The sequence below is a fragment of the Stenella coeruleoalba genome, assembly GCF_951394435.1.
Source record: "Stenella coeruleoalba genome assembly, chromosome: 8".
NCBI classification, from domain to species: domain Eukaryota; kingdom Metazoa; phylum Chordata; class Mammalia; order Artiodactyla; family Delphinidae; genus Stenella; species Stenella coeruleoalba.
Window position 1 is genome coordinate 77924642 of NC_137154.1, and position 14754 is coordinate 77939395.

Below are 14754 nucleotides of genomic sequence, written 5' to 3' on the forward strand. Positions count from 1 at the left end.
ACGGGCTGTAAGAGTAGGATGATGTCATCAGATTTATTTTAGGAAGTCACTCCAGCTGCAGAATGGATTGGCGGGGATGAAGGGATTAAAAACTGGGTTTGAGAGAAGAGGTGGTGAGGACTGCAGGGCTGGAGAAGAGTCTAGTTTGACTCATGTCTTCAAACAGCTTGGAAAAGAATCAACCAAACCACTGAAATCCAAGTAGAATGTCATTTTATTCCACATCAGCCATTATTCTTCCCCTTCAGGTCTTTGCTGACAGCTATTGACACATGTTGGATTGGCATGGGTGTGAGTGCAGAGGCCTAAGAGGATCTGGTTAGAAACCTCGTCCCCAGGAGAAGAGAGTCGGTGGCAAAGAAAAGGGACCAGAGATGACCAAATGGAGACAGCGAATTATCGCTCATAAAGATGCTGGGAAAGACAGGCTTCCCCTAGAATGAGCTGTCAGTAAAAACTTTAATTAGGTCAAGGTACTCCCATGACGTACTGTGTTCTAGAATCTTGGGGTGAGGACATTTGTAATTTGCAAAAGTAAACTCAATATCATCATATAACTTCCCTTTGGAAAGCAGCAAACAAAAAGAAGCTTTCTTGTTTGTACTATAAAGTAAAAGGAACTAAAGTAGACAAAATCAGCCTGGCTGTGGGATGTGCAAATGTTCTGTGTTATGTGCGTGTTGGTCACTGACAGGGGTCTGGGGAAAAAGTAGAATTTGCCGAAGAGGGTGGGGGAGTAATGGCAGAGATAGTTATGCTTATCAAAGTGGGGAGCAGGGATCAAGAAAGTTTGAAAAACAGTGAATTAAAGTCATATAAGTGCTTTAGTCATAAAAACTGAGAATTTATTTATATATTCTGCATTTTTTCAAACACAACATAATTATCAAATTTGACATCTATTACTCCAGACTGTGTGGTAGCCAATGGGACCCAGAGACTAAGAAGGGCCCACCCTGTCCCCCAAAGTACATAATCTAGTAGAGAAGACAGAGGAACGATTAATACCCTTACATGACAAGTAGCATAATAGAGCATGTATAAAGAACATGAGAAAGAGGGGGATTGATTTCTAGTTGTTTGTGTTTAGAGTTGACAACATGAATCGACATTGGGGAACATGTATAATCCTAGATAGTAATATAAATATTAAAAAATCCCATGAAAACCCTAATCCTCACAGCCTCGCATGGAGGACATGGCAGAGGTGTACAAGGGTAAGGATGACCTGGCTGAGGGACAGGTACCACATGACCAGGGTCATCAACTCCAGATCAAAGGGGACTCCAAGTCAGGTTGTTACTGTGACATCACACTGTATGTGTCTTTTTTTGTTTTTATAATTAAGAAATAAATTTAGGTTTCATTTCAAGGGTCAAACATAGTCAACCTTTTCAGGTATAGAAGCCTCCAAGGAATTGGTTCTTAAGCTCCAAAATGTGCTCTTCTGACAATTTCTCTCCTATTTTATAGGCTCACCTCATGGATTTGCTGTGACTTAGAGGAAAGGCCAAGCTTAGGAAGCAGACGGACCTGGCTCAAATCTGGCTCAGGACTCACTGATTATGCCATCTTGGACAAGCATCTGAACACTCTGGTCCAGTTCCCCACGTGGCACACTGAGGAAATAAGATTAAATAATAAGATGTGAGTGAAGGCACCCTAGTAGGCACTCTGCTTCTGTCTCTACCACCACCGCAGTAAAGGTACCATCTCTCAACTGGATCTTTTTAAATGTTTGTCTTCATTTATTCTGGGCCACTCCAGTCTGTCCATTTCTGCACAGAAAACAAATGTGATTGTGTCTCCGACATTGAAAGATCAAAAGCCTCAACATGATTTATATAATATTTCTTTCCAAACTGCAGGACATGAGCCATTAGTGGGTCATAGAAACAACTTTGTGAGGTAGCAGCAGCATATTTTTTAAAGGGTAACAAAATAGAACACAGCAGAAATACTAGATTGCAATGTCAATTTTAAGCATAAGGATTGTTACATGAAGCCTGTTTTCACAATATGGGTCCGGGTTTTAGTATTTTCTGAGAGAAGAAATAAGTGCACCTGTGAAATAAAAATAGGACAATGGTGGGGGGCAGATAAGGAAGCTATATACACTTGAAAAAGCTATGGGGACAGAAATGAGCTGTTAAATATTAAAAGTTTGATAGGAGAAATGAAAAAGACAATAGAAGTAGGTTTACAAGATAAGGATGAGAGAAAATTTCAGAAGATAAAGCATAGTGATAAGGGGATAGAAAATTGGAAGAAGAAAAGACACAAGAATTGGAGGTCCAGTCCATGAGGTCTGATATCCAAATACAGGAGAAAATGTGCAGAGGGACAAACTAGAGGAAGTTGTCAAAGAAGGAACTAAAAAGTTTTCATAAAACTAAAGAACAAGAATTTTGAGACGGAAGAAATTTAAGAGCACTGGGACAAAGAAAAGCTCCTATAAACTAATAGAGAGGAACACAACACACTAGGACTAGGAATCATACTTACATCTCCCTTATTCCTCATACCATACTCGCAAAACAATAAAAAAAGTTAATAAAACAAACCCAAAAACCCCAGTTAGAATTAAAGGTATAACTAAAATCCAAATTAAAAGTACAACTACCATAGAAAGAGGAAAAACCCTGTAAGATAATATTTATCTGTCTCTGGATGGGCAAATAACTTTCTAACTTTCTAAACATAAAGAACATGCAAGGCATTACAAAGGAAAAGACCCACTCAACATTTTAATATACTAAACTGAAATATGTGACAAAACCATTTAAAATTAAAATTAAATGTAAATTGAAGAAATGGCAAACTGGGAAAAAACTATGAACAGATTAAACAAAGGGTTTAACATGTAAAGTATTCACATGAGCAATTTGTAAAATGTTCATATACTGTGTAAAATATGCAAAATAGTCACATAATGTATAAAATGTTCATGTAAGTAGATGAGAAAAAACACTAGAACCATATTAGAGAAAAATGGGCAAAGGATATGAACCAATATAAATGGCTAGATTCACTGAAGACGAAAACGTCAATCTTAGTTGTAATTTAAGAAGTATAAATTAAAACTTGAGCTACAGTTTTTCACCAAAATTTTTCACAATAATTTTCTTAGCAAATTATTAAAGATTGCTTTTCAGAGTAAAGTTAATGGTGAGGATGTAAAGTGATATGTTTCCGGAAAGGTTTGGCGATACATTATAAGTATTTTTAATGTTTAAATCTTGCAATGCAGAAATTCCATTTCTAGATATCTAATCCAAGGCATTTCATTATTTGATGTTTTACCAAATATACTGTTCTAGGTACTGAAGTATAGGATATTTATAGGGGATTAGTAATACTTGTGGAAAAGTAAAAAACAAAATAACTGTCCGATAATAGGGGGAACGTTGAGTCACTTATCTCCATCAAATAGAATTTATTTCGCCATCAAATAATATGGGTAAAATTATTTTCAATAAACGGTAAGTAGACTTTCTAACTTGAGAGGAAATTTATTAAACACAGCATTTAGATATTGGCTGTCAGCAGAAACAATGGCTAATGTCTGAGGCATTCTGTCAACAATCCTCATTTGAAATAATAGCTTTGAAATATGCATGGAACATAAAAGACAAGAAGGCTTTCCTGCTGTCCTGAAATTGTTGAGCAATCTGTACAATAAGGAAACTGGCCACAGTGAGAGGATTTATTAAACTGACTTCATTTCTTACCTTCCGCAGTTTAAAACACCCCCCCACACACACATGCACGCACATACACGCACACACACAGACACACACACGCACACACACAGACACACACACACACACACACACACCAGGAAAGCTTGGAGGAATTATTTTTGAAAGACTCCGAATTTCCAGATCCATAAAGTCTAATCATTCTGATAAAAATACTTTTCTTCAATTGTCAGAATTGTCAGGTTTCCTTAGATGAAGAATTTCTGTGTTACTGGGGATACCATGAATAAGGGTAAAATGGAAGAGTAACTGAAACGAAAGGGTACTTATTCTCAACTAGTACCTGTGGCTCCAATTGAAAGAAACATGGAGGCGGTTTCACAGTAAAAGCAACCATCTGAGACCCATAGAGAAGACATTTGTCTGGATCACTGAAGGATCACCGGAATTGTAATCGGCAAATTCTGAGAAGTTTTGATTTGCACAAAGAGTTACACTTACAAAATCACAGTGTTTCCTTTCGATGCTCAATATCTGAAGACTAATGTGTATCTAGATTATTTTATGTAGATGGTAGCCCAGTGTCATTCCTCCTAGGATCCTTAGAAATGTAAAAAGAAAATAATTTAGTTTATAAAACAAATACAGGGAACTTCTCTGTCTGTCCAGTGGTTAGGACTCTCTGCTTTCACTGCAGGGGGAAAGGTTTGATCCCTGGTCAGGGAATTAAGATCCCCCATGCCACGTGGCAAAACCAACAAAAACAAAAACAAATATGCAACTCTAGCGTTGTTTTCGTTGTCTATTAATAATTCAATAAGGAATGAGGGCCTGTGTGATATTCATAATCAGCATTTTATGGTTTATTACGGGAAAGGCCCTTAGCATGGTATTTAAATTTTTGACATTAATTTTCCTTCTAAATTGTTTCACTATTCACTTTTCATTTCTTTAGAGGACGTTTTCACATAGAATGAAAATTTTTATTATATACTTATATAGTTTTAAATAAAATCATTGTAGAAGAATTTTTAAAATTAAAAATTAGGGTGAGATGGGCAGATTATCACATGATACAGGTGACCGCTACTTGTAGATCCTCAGGGTCTAGCTTGAGTGGTGACAGCTATAAGTAGGAGAGGAAGGCAAGCTGGATCCTTGGCTTCTTATATAAGGAAGGAGAGCACAGGAAGCCTCCCTGGGGTATACAGATGTCCCTGGGGCCTCACAGTAGACTGTCACGGGATCCCCTGACATCACCGATTATATGACTAGGGAGAGGGAGATGTAATATCCAACGGTAACTGGGATACTGTATTCCTATCCTTAGAAAAAAAGATTTCTAAAGGAGGAAGTTAATTTCAGGAGAAAGATGATCAATTTGTACTAAACAAGTTGGTTTGCAGGGGCTCAGTGGCCAGTCATGAAGGAAAAGCAAATCAGAAGCGCAGGAGAAAGTCAGTGCTATTAGAGAAAGCTATGGCACTAAATAATATCTTCAGAGAGAGATAGAGTGTGATACTAAAGAAAGCCGTGAACATAAAAAGGAAATTTAAGGGGAAAAATAAAAAGAGTTAAAAGAGAGATGAGAATTGAGCTTTGAAATAAGACTGCATTTGTGTAGTAGAAAAAGAAGTGGAACCAAGGAGAAAGAAAACCGGAGAAGACTATCAGTGCCCTGGAGGTCAGAGACATTTTAGGAGGAAGGACGTGCGCCATGAATCACTGATGTAGAGAGATAAAGTGTAAACCATGGAGCAGCACTTGGGAGACGATGTGATGATTTACAGAGATGAATTTCAGTGGAGAAGTGGGGTCAGAATCATAGGCAGAGAGACATGAGGAAATGTTTTTGTAAACGTAGATTATTTTTGTTTATGTTTTGACATATTGGGTATTGAAAGGAAGGTAAGAGAAAGGATGCAGCTTAAGTCAGGTAACAGACTGATGACTGATGATTTAACTCTTTACAGAGGTGATAGTGATCATTTAATTGACCACAGTTTTGGAATGCATGGGAGGTGTCAATTTAAGGAGTTTAAATGGCAAGATTAGCTCTGGAGAGGGGGAGTATCTTCTCTTCTCCTGAGATAGGAGAGTAGGAAGAAAGATGGGGTGTAACCAAGAGGAGAGAGATTGCAGTGTGTGCCAAATGATTTTCGTTACTTATTTTTTTAATAAACATTTTTGGAGTGTGCACTATATGAAGTACCAAGATCCCTTGGAAAATATGATGATGGAAAAGGCCTAGAGAATGCTCTCAAAGTAGTTTTATATGGAAGATAAGTCAAGTACAAAAATAACTCTAGGGATTGAGAACACAAGCTATTAACTTAAATATAAATTTTTCTACACCTCAGTTTCTTCCTCCATAAAATGGGAATAATGATAGTACCACCTATGTTTCCAGCATCCCATTCTCTTTCTAGCTTACATTTCCGAGTGTTCTAATAGAAGTATTTGACCAAATGGAGACATTCAGCCCATGAATCGAACACTGTTTCATTCTCCATCATTGCCCTCATGTTCTCATTTCCTTTTTTACCCAGGATAAATTTACTGGCCCATCATTTTAATCACTCTCTTATCCCTCCATCCAATCCATCAAGACACTTGTTCCTCTCTCCTTGAGATACACATGGCTGGAAAACCCTAACCCTGATGAAACCTTACTATTTGCTTTCTTCCCATCTTTTGAGTCCCCTTCTGCATGGAGGAAAATTCCACAAAGTCATACAATACGAGTTCAGGAAACACATCCAGACCAAGGCACACATAGGCTCTGCATTTCTTCAGCATCTACATGGAGGGGCATCCCATGTGGAGGAGGGCTTTGTTGTCGTGGAGGCCCCTTCCCCATTGCTCTTCCTTCATATAGGGCTTTGATGACAGCCACTTTATTAGGAAAGGGACCTTGAGACTGCTTGGGGAATTAAGCTGCCTAGATATCATGCCAGCCATTTACAGGAGCTGTCTGGGAAAGCCAGCAGCCCTGTACGTTAGGAGGCACCTGGGAACCTTGGGCCCTTTTGGATGCTATAGCCCTCCAGTCATGGAAGGATTCTAGGCTAGCCTACTGTTCAGGCATCCTAGGATGAAAATATAGGGTCATTTTGGAACAATGCTTCTCCTTCAACAATCTATCCCCAAGACCCTTGAGTGCTCCTCAGATGTTTCTGGAATAGGAAGAGAGAGATTATTTGACTTCCACCCAATCTTTAGAGGCTAAGTTAACTGCATTTGTCACACTCCCTCAGGGATGAGCTAGATTGTCAGCCACTTCCCCTCCCCACCATTTATTACCAATACATTCTGTAGAGACCTTGAGATTGTTTCTTCTATCGTTGACATTAAAGTTAGAAAAGGAGAAGAGCGAATTCTTTTGATCCTCCATTACCTACCTTCTGCATATTCCATGGTGCATGAGGCTCCAGGGCAAAGATACAAAGAACTACTACTGCTCACTTAAAGGGCCCCTGCCATCAGTATTCTGGTCTGCAGGAAACATTCGTTTTATGCACTCTTTTTTTTTTTAATCATTATTGGAATATAATTGCTTTACAATGGTGTGCTACTTTCTGCTTTATAACAAAGTGAGTCAGTTATACATATGCATATGTTCCCATATCTCTTCCCTCTTGCATTTGATGCACTCTTACAAAAGCTACCAGCAGGGGTCACAGAGAGCAAACCCTTCCTTGCTATTATTTTGTCCCTGATCCCAGACCCAAAGGATAAAGGTGTTATGTTTAAGCCAAATAGTGGTGACCTCTCTGGGGAGAGAGGTGGTAGAGGATTGGGCCTCAGCTTCCTCTTGTGTTGAATGGACCCCAGATAACATATAGGGACCTCTGGCACCTCTTGCAGACCATAGGAGATGTGGGGAGTTTCTATTACTTGGAACAATGGCAGGCCAGCTGATCTTTCTTCGTCTTATTGGGGAGACTACAGGGTGAGGAAGGTTCAATGCCTTTGTTGTCTAAAGGCAGTTGAGCTCTTCCTCACCGATTTCTTTAGCGTGGTTTTCTTCTCTCCCTGGTTCTTGTGCTGACCAGATACTAGTGGTGTTTAATGCCCTGACCACTGTGCTAGCTCCGCCCATTCTGGCAGCTTTCCCAGGGAAAACCCTCTGTACCTAAAAGGACCCTGACATTTGTATAACCTTTAGAGGCCATATATTTTCTTGTAAGAAATCTTAAAGGAAAAATTTCAGGCAAAATACCTGTGTTTTGTGGGCTGATAACTTTAAAAATGAGGCCTTTTACTAGACATTTGGAAAAGCTGATTCCATTCAATTGTTATGGCATCAGGAATGATGCAGTTAGGGTGGGGCTGATTTGAGTAGAATCTGGGAGAGATACAAGGGTACTGACCATCAGTTCAAGTTTCACTTGAAACTGTTTTCTTGAGAGAGTACCTGTTTTCTTGGAAGGAAAATTGGCTCTATTTTTATCCAAAGCAAGGGGATCAGAGAAGACTTCACTGAAAAGGTGAGGTTTGGGCTGAGGCTTGAGAGTTGCCATGGTGCTAAGACCATCAGACAAGACTATACAGGGCTTTTCTGAGACACAGCCAGGAATGTGTTTGGAAGGAGAGAGCAAGGAGCAGCGTAGAAAGGGGTGAGGTCAAGAGGTGATGGTGGGCCAGCTCACTTAGGGACTTTTAGGACATTCGAAGGTTTTGAAGGGGGGTGGAATAGGTGTGCCTGAAGTTTGAAGACAGGAGAAAGTGAAAGAGAATGTTTGAACACTGGAAATGAGGGGGGCTTAAGAGGATTAGGAAACAGTATTAAGGGAGCACTTGAAACTGGGTTAATGAGATAGTTTGCAGTTTGCTTTGTTTTTTTTTCTTTATTGGTACACATATATTTTCTGTCCTAAAATTATAACTATTATATATGCTCCATAGAGTTCAAGTTGAACATGGAGTATACATAGTGAAATTTATTTTTGACATTGTTTTCTATATGTTTTTTTTCACACACACACACTGTATTTTTACAAGAGAGAAATAAAGTGACACAAAGCATTGTAAATGGATGACCACAAGAAAAGCAACAATGATTGCAATTACCAAACACGAAACACACTCATAGTATGTCATAATAGTGACATTCAGTCCAGTAGTCTTCCACTGTAACAGCTCCTTTACTTTGCAGTGAAAATTGACTTGTATATTTTTTGCCTCTGAGTTCTTGTGGGATTTTTTTTTTATTCAAACAGAAAGTCACAAAAATTATAATCATCCTCATCAGTTCACTCATTCCCAGGTAACTAATTTTTTATTCTTTTTGATGTTTTGTAAGGCACTTTTATGAATTCATCAGTTTGCCATTAGAGTTCTGAAAATGCTTATTCGTTCAGTTACACAGTATAGTCAGTTACCAAAAACCTGTACTTGTCAGAGTGTTTTCCATGAATTCCTTGAAGATGAAACCCTTTCATAGGATATTTTTGCAAAAGCATCAGAGTACCGCAGTACTCTCTGTAAATGACAAAAGACTTAAAAGTGACCATGGTTAAAGATTTGATGAAAGTTCATAATAATGCAATTGACAAGGAAATTTAGTTATTTCTGAGATATACGTTTTAAAGTAATAACTAGTATTATGACTTATAAAATTATACCAGAACATATAAGATATATAGAAGTTTCGTGTAATGTCTGAAACATTTATTTGAACATATTTCCATACAAATAACCTAAAGAAAGTTCAGTATTAGCTGTTTTTTTTTAATATATACTGCAGGTTATTAGTCATCAATTTTATACACATCAGTGTATACATGTCAATCCCAATCGCCCAATTCAGCACACCACCATCCCCATCCCACCGCAGTTTTCCCCACTTGGTGTCCATACATTTGTTCTCTACATCTGTGTCTGAACTTCTGCCCTGCAAAGCAGTTCATGTGTACCAATTTTCTAGGTTCCTCATACATGTGTTAATTTATGATATTTGTTTTTCTCTTTCAAATAACTTCACTTTGTATGACAGTCTCTAGATCCACCCACGTCTCAACAAATGATGCAATTTCGTTCTTTTTTATGGCTTACTAATATTCCATTGTTTATATGTACCACGATTTCTTTATCCATTCATCTGTCAATGGCATTTAGGTTGCTTCCATTACCTGGCTATTGTAAATAGTGTTGCAGTGAACATTGGGGTGCATGGGTCTTTTAGAATTATGGTTTTCTCTGGGTATATGCTCACTCATGAGATTGCTGGATCATATAGTAATTCTATTTTTAGTTTTTAAGGAACCTCCATACTGTTCTCCATAGTGGCTCTATCAACTTACATTCCCACTAACAGCGCAAGAGGGTTCCCTTTTCTCCACACCCTCTCTAGCATTCGTTGTTTGTAGATTTTTTGATGATGCCCATTCTAACTGGTGTGAGGTGATACCTCATTGTAGTTTTGATTTGCATTTTTCTAATAATTAGTGATGTTGAGCAGCTTTTCATGTTGATGCATCTCTTTTTCCTAACTTTAATGAGAATGTTACATTTGTTTCACTGTTAGGAATGATCCTTGCTATGTTTTACCTTGAAATTCTTTATCTTACAAAACAAGTTCCTCTTGATGCTTTGCAAGTAAGAATTGTAAAATCATGAATGGATTTGGCATTTCATCAAATGCTTTGTTGGTACCTATAAGAGGATGGTATTTTTCATTTACTTTGTTAATATTCTGAATTATATCATTAAATTTTCCAATGTTGAATCATCCTTCCTTTCTATTTGGTCATGATGTATTATTCTTTTATTATATTGCTGTATTTCATTGGATAACATTCCAGTTTATGTTTTCATCTATGCTTATAAACAATGATGGCCTGTAGCTTTATTTTTTTATTGTCCTTTTTTCGTTTTGCTATCAGAGATCAGAATAGCCTCATCTGAGTAGCTTTCCAACTTTTGCTATACTCTGAGACAATTTGCACAGTAAGAGTTAACTGTTTCTTGCAACTTTTCTAGATTCACATATAAAATGATGTGTCCCCTGGACTTTCAGGGGTCGTACTTTGAACCAGCTTCTTATACTGGGGTATTATTCAAGCTTTGTGGTGTTTCTTGGATCCATTTTGGATATGTTTCCTCTCCAGAAAATTATTCTTTTCTCTTATCTTTTGAAAATCTTGCTGTCACGTTTCTCCTAAGATTCTCTTTTGAGATTTTAAAAGTTCTTTCGTGCACTATTTCATTCCTAGTGGATTATTTTCCCCTTCTTTCTTAGGCTCAGTTATGCCCATGTTTTATTGCTATCATTAATTTCTTCCAAGAATACTTTTGGTCATCAGTGTTTGGTGTTGTATGTGTTTTCTTTCATTAACTTTGTCTTTATTCTTTGTTATTTTTTACTCCTATCCCTTCTTTCTCTTCTTTATTTTTCAATCACCCTTCCTTTTCCTTTTGGTACGATGAAAGATATCTGTCTCCTTTAATGCTTTTAACCCTAAACTATATTTTTAAATTTATTTAAATAATTAAAAAAATTATTTCACAGAAATTTGTAAAAATCATCATAACTTGATGATTTTTGACAGTGAGCCATTCTGATGGCTGTGTAACCAGCACCTGGCTTCAGGATAGAATATGCACATTTTTCTAGAGACTTCCTCACACCCCCACTCACAACCTCTCTCTTTCACAAAGGTAACCACTGCTCTGACTTCTAACATAGATTACGTTGCCTCCTTTTTCTCTTTATATAAATGGAAGCAAAGAATAGGTATTCTTTTGAGTCTGGATAATTTTGCTCAGTATTCTGTTTATAGAATTATTCTTATATTTTCATGTAGTTCTTGTTTATCTTCATTGCTGTATTGTATTCCATTGTATGAATATACTACAATGTACTTAACCATTCTAATGTTGACTGGCATTTGAGTTGTTTCCAGTGTTTGGCTACTGAAATAATGTTGTTCTGAACATTCTTGGACTTGACTTTCATTGCACAGACATATACATATCCTAGGCATGAATCATAGCACATGGGTAAGTTCAATTTTAGTGGATACTGTCCAAATAGTTTTTTGAAGTGAATGTAATGATTTCCATTCTCCTTACTAGAGTACAGGAATTTCCACTGTTCACAACAACACCATTTCTTGTACTGTCAATCTTATGAAATTTTAGCCTTTCTTTGAATATGCAATTATATTCCACGGTGGTGTTTTATTTGTAGTTCCCTAGTAACTCTTTCCAAACATTAGTTTGCAACCTGTCTCTATTGTATTTTTTCTTAGCTTTTGTTTCCAATACTGCCCTGAAGACACTACATTTGAGATACCCACCCAGGGCTGGGTGGTGATTCACTAGAGCTCAAGAGACCAGAGCCAAGTGTCAACCAAGGACATCACAGACTTGCAGGCTCAGCCAGCATCAGTCCAGAGCAAGGCTTCTGCCGGGCGTGGAGTCCCCTGCAGAATCAGCAAGCCTAAGAAATATTATCAACTCATTGCATCAAAGTCTACTGGGGGTTCCTGCTGATATACTCCAACCCATTTTTGAAAAAGTAGTGTTTTCCAGCATCCTCACCTATCCAGAACATAAGTAAAATCTTGAGAGTTTCTTGCTTATTAATGAAAGCTATGAAGTCTGCTATGAAGTCTAAGTCCAACTGGGCCCAGAACCCAAGTTGTAGCATAATGGTATTTCGTCCAACCAAAGAAGAGTTTAATGATTTCAATAAATACATTGCTTATGTGGAATCCCAAGGTGCACACCGAGCAGGCCTGGCTAAGATCATTCCACCCCAGGACTGGAAAGCCAGAGAGACCTATGATGACATCGATGACATCTTAATAGCCGCTCCCCTCCAGCAGGTGATTTCTGGGCAGGCAGGTGTGTTTACTCAGCACCACAAAAAGAAGAAAGCCATGACCGTGAGCGAGTATCGCCGCTTAACAAACAGTGAAAAACACAAGACTCCATTCTACTCTGATTTTGAGGATCTGGAGCGAAAATATTGGAAAACGCGCCCCTATGGTTCACGAGTATATGGTGCGGACGTCAGTGGCTCCTTATTCGATGAAAACACGAAGCAGTGGAAACTTGGACACCTGGGAACCATTCAGGACCTGCTGGAACAGGAGTGCGGAGTGGTCATCGAAGGCGTCAACACCCCCTACCTTTACTTCGGGATGTGGAAGACCGCCTTCGCCTGGCACACGGAGGACATGGACCTTTACAGCATCAACTACCTGCACTTCGGGGAGCCCAAGACTTGGTACGTGGTGCCCCCGGAGCACGGCCGGCGTCTGGAACGCCTGGCCAGGGAGCTTTTCCCGGGCAGCTCGCGGTGCTGTGAGGCCTTCCTGCGACACAAGGTGGCTCTCATCTCGCCCACGGTCCTCAAGGACAACGGCATCCCCTTCGGTCGGGTCACTCAGGAGGCTGGAGAGTTCATGGTGACGTTTGCCTATGGCTACCACTCCGGCTTCAACCACGGTTTCAACTGCGCGGAAGCCATCAATTTCGCCTCCCCGCGTTGGATCGATTATGGCAAAGTGGCATCGCAGTGCAGCTGCGGGGAGGCCCGGGTCGCCTTCTCCATGGACGCCTTCGTGCGCATCCTGCAACCGGAGGGCTACGAGCTGTGGAAACGCGGGCAGGACCGGACCGTGGTGGACCACACGCAGCCCACGGTGCCCAGCAGCCAGTTCCTGAACGCCTGGAGGGAGGTCCGCGCGCCTGGGGGACCCGCGCTCCGCCGGAGGCACTGTCCGTCCCGCAGCGCCTCGCACCGCCGTCCGCCCGTGGCCGCCTGCCATGGGACCCGCTGTCGAGCCCCTGTGGATCCTGCGTCCCCGCCCCCCTAGCCGGCCCGGGGTTCTTGCTCTGCTGCCCAGTTCGGGGCTGCGGCTGCCTACAGCTCCGCGGAACCCGGTCTGACTCCGTCACTGACCGCAGGTCCATCTGCTGCGGATCTCCACCTACCTGGACGATACGGTCCTCGTCGTCGTCCTTGGAAAGAGGGGACTCAGGATCCGACTGTCCGGGCCCGGACTAAGAGGCGCCTCTCCTTAGACACAACGCACCCATCTCTGGACTTCGAAGCTCAGCTCCCGTTTGCTGGTGTTCCCTTGATGGACAACCCTGCATTGCTGAGCCCATGGCTGCAGCATCCTTCTAAGCCTTCTGGGTGCTGTTGTGCCCCTGATCTTCAACCCTTGGGTCCTCCATTGGATCCCGAAAATCCGATGCACCCTGGCCCATGCCTGCCATCTCTGGAGGGTATTACATCCAGTGTCCTTGACAGCCTCCCTTTGATTCCTCCCTACGTCCCTGGGACTTTGAGAGTGTTTCCCAGGGACGATGCTGGGAACTGCAGGGCCCCCGTGAACTTCTGTGAGGGTTTAAGTTTGGACCAATCTTATGCCTCTAGGAGTCTTGTCCCAGCTGCAGAGACCAGTCTCCCGCACACCCTTGACTGTGATCCCCTGGGGCTAAAGCTAGAGGCACCTGCATCTCTTGAGTCCTGCGAGGAATTCCTCACCAATGCATGGTATTCAATCTGTGAGCCCATGACTACTGAAGAATTTGCTAAATGTGACTTTATCTGACCCTCCACCCCAGAAACCACAGAAGCTCTTTTTTTAAAAAAAATAAATGTATTTATTTTTGGTTGCATTGGGTCTTTGTTTCTGCGCGTGGGCATTCTATAGTTGTGGCGAGCGGGGGGGCTACTCTTCATCGTGGTGCGTGGGCTTATTGCAGTGGCTTCTCTTGTTGCAGAGCATGAGCTCTAGGCACACAGGCTTCGGTAGTTTGGCACGTGGGCTTAGTAGTTGTGGCTCGTGGGCTCTAGAGCGCAGATTCAGTAGGTGTGGTGCATGGGCTTAGTTGCTTCGCGGTATGTGGGATCTTCCCGGGCCAGGGCTTGAACCCGTGTCCCCTGCATTGGCAGGTGGATTCTTAACCACTGCGCCAACAGGGAAGTCTCTAAAAGAATCATCTTTAATGGATATGGGTTCAGTCAGAGATTCTAAAACTGTGGTCCAGCACCAACAGTAGCATCTCATAATTTGTTAGATGTGCAAAC

General features: G+C 40.7%; 1 pseudogene across 1 annotated transcript; it reads left to right on the top strand.

Annotated features, from left to right (window-relative positions):
• Positions 1-1607: 1607 nt before the first annotated feature.
• LOC307190422 (lysine-specific demethylase 4D-like) lies at positions 1608-14275 on the top strand (annotated as a pseudogene). The gene is made up of 2 exons: positions 1608-1647; positions 11957-14275. The product of its transcript is annotated as a lysine-specific demethylase 4D-like (transcript).
• The last annotated feature ends 479 nt before the right edge of the window (positions 14276-14754 follow it).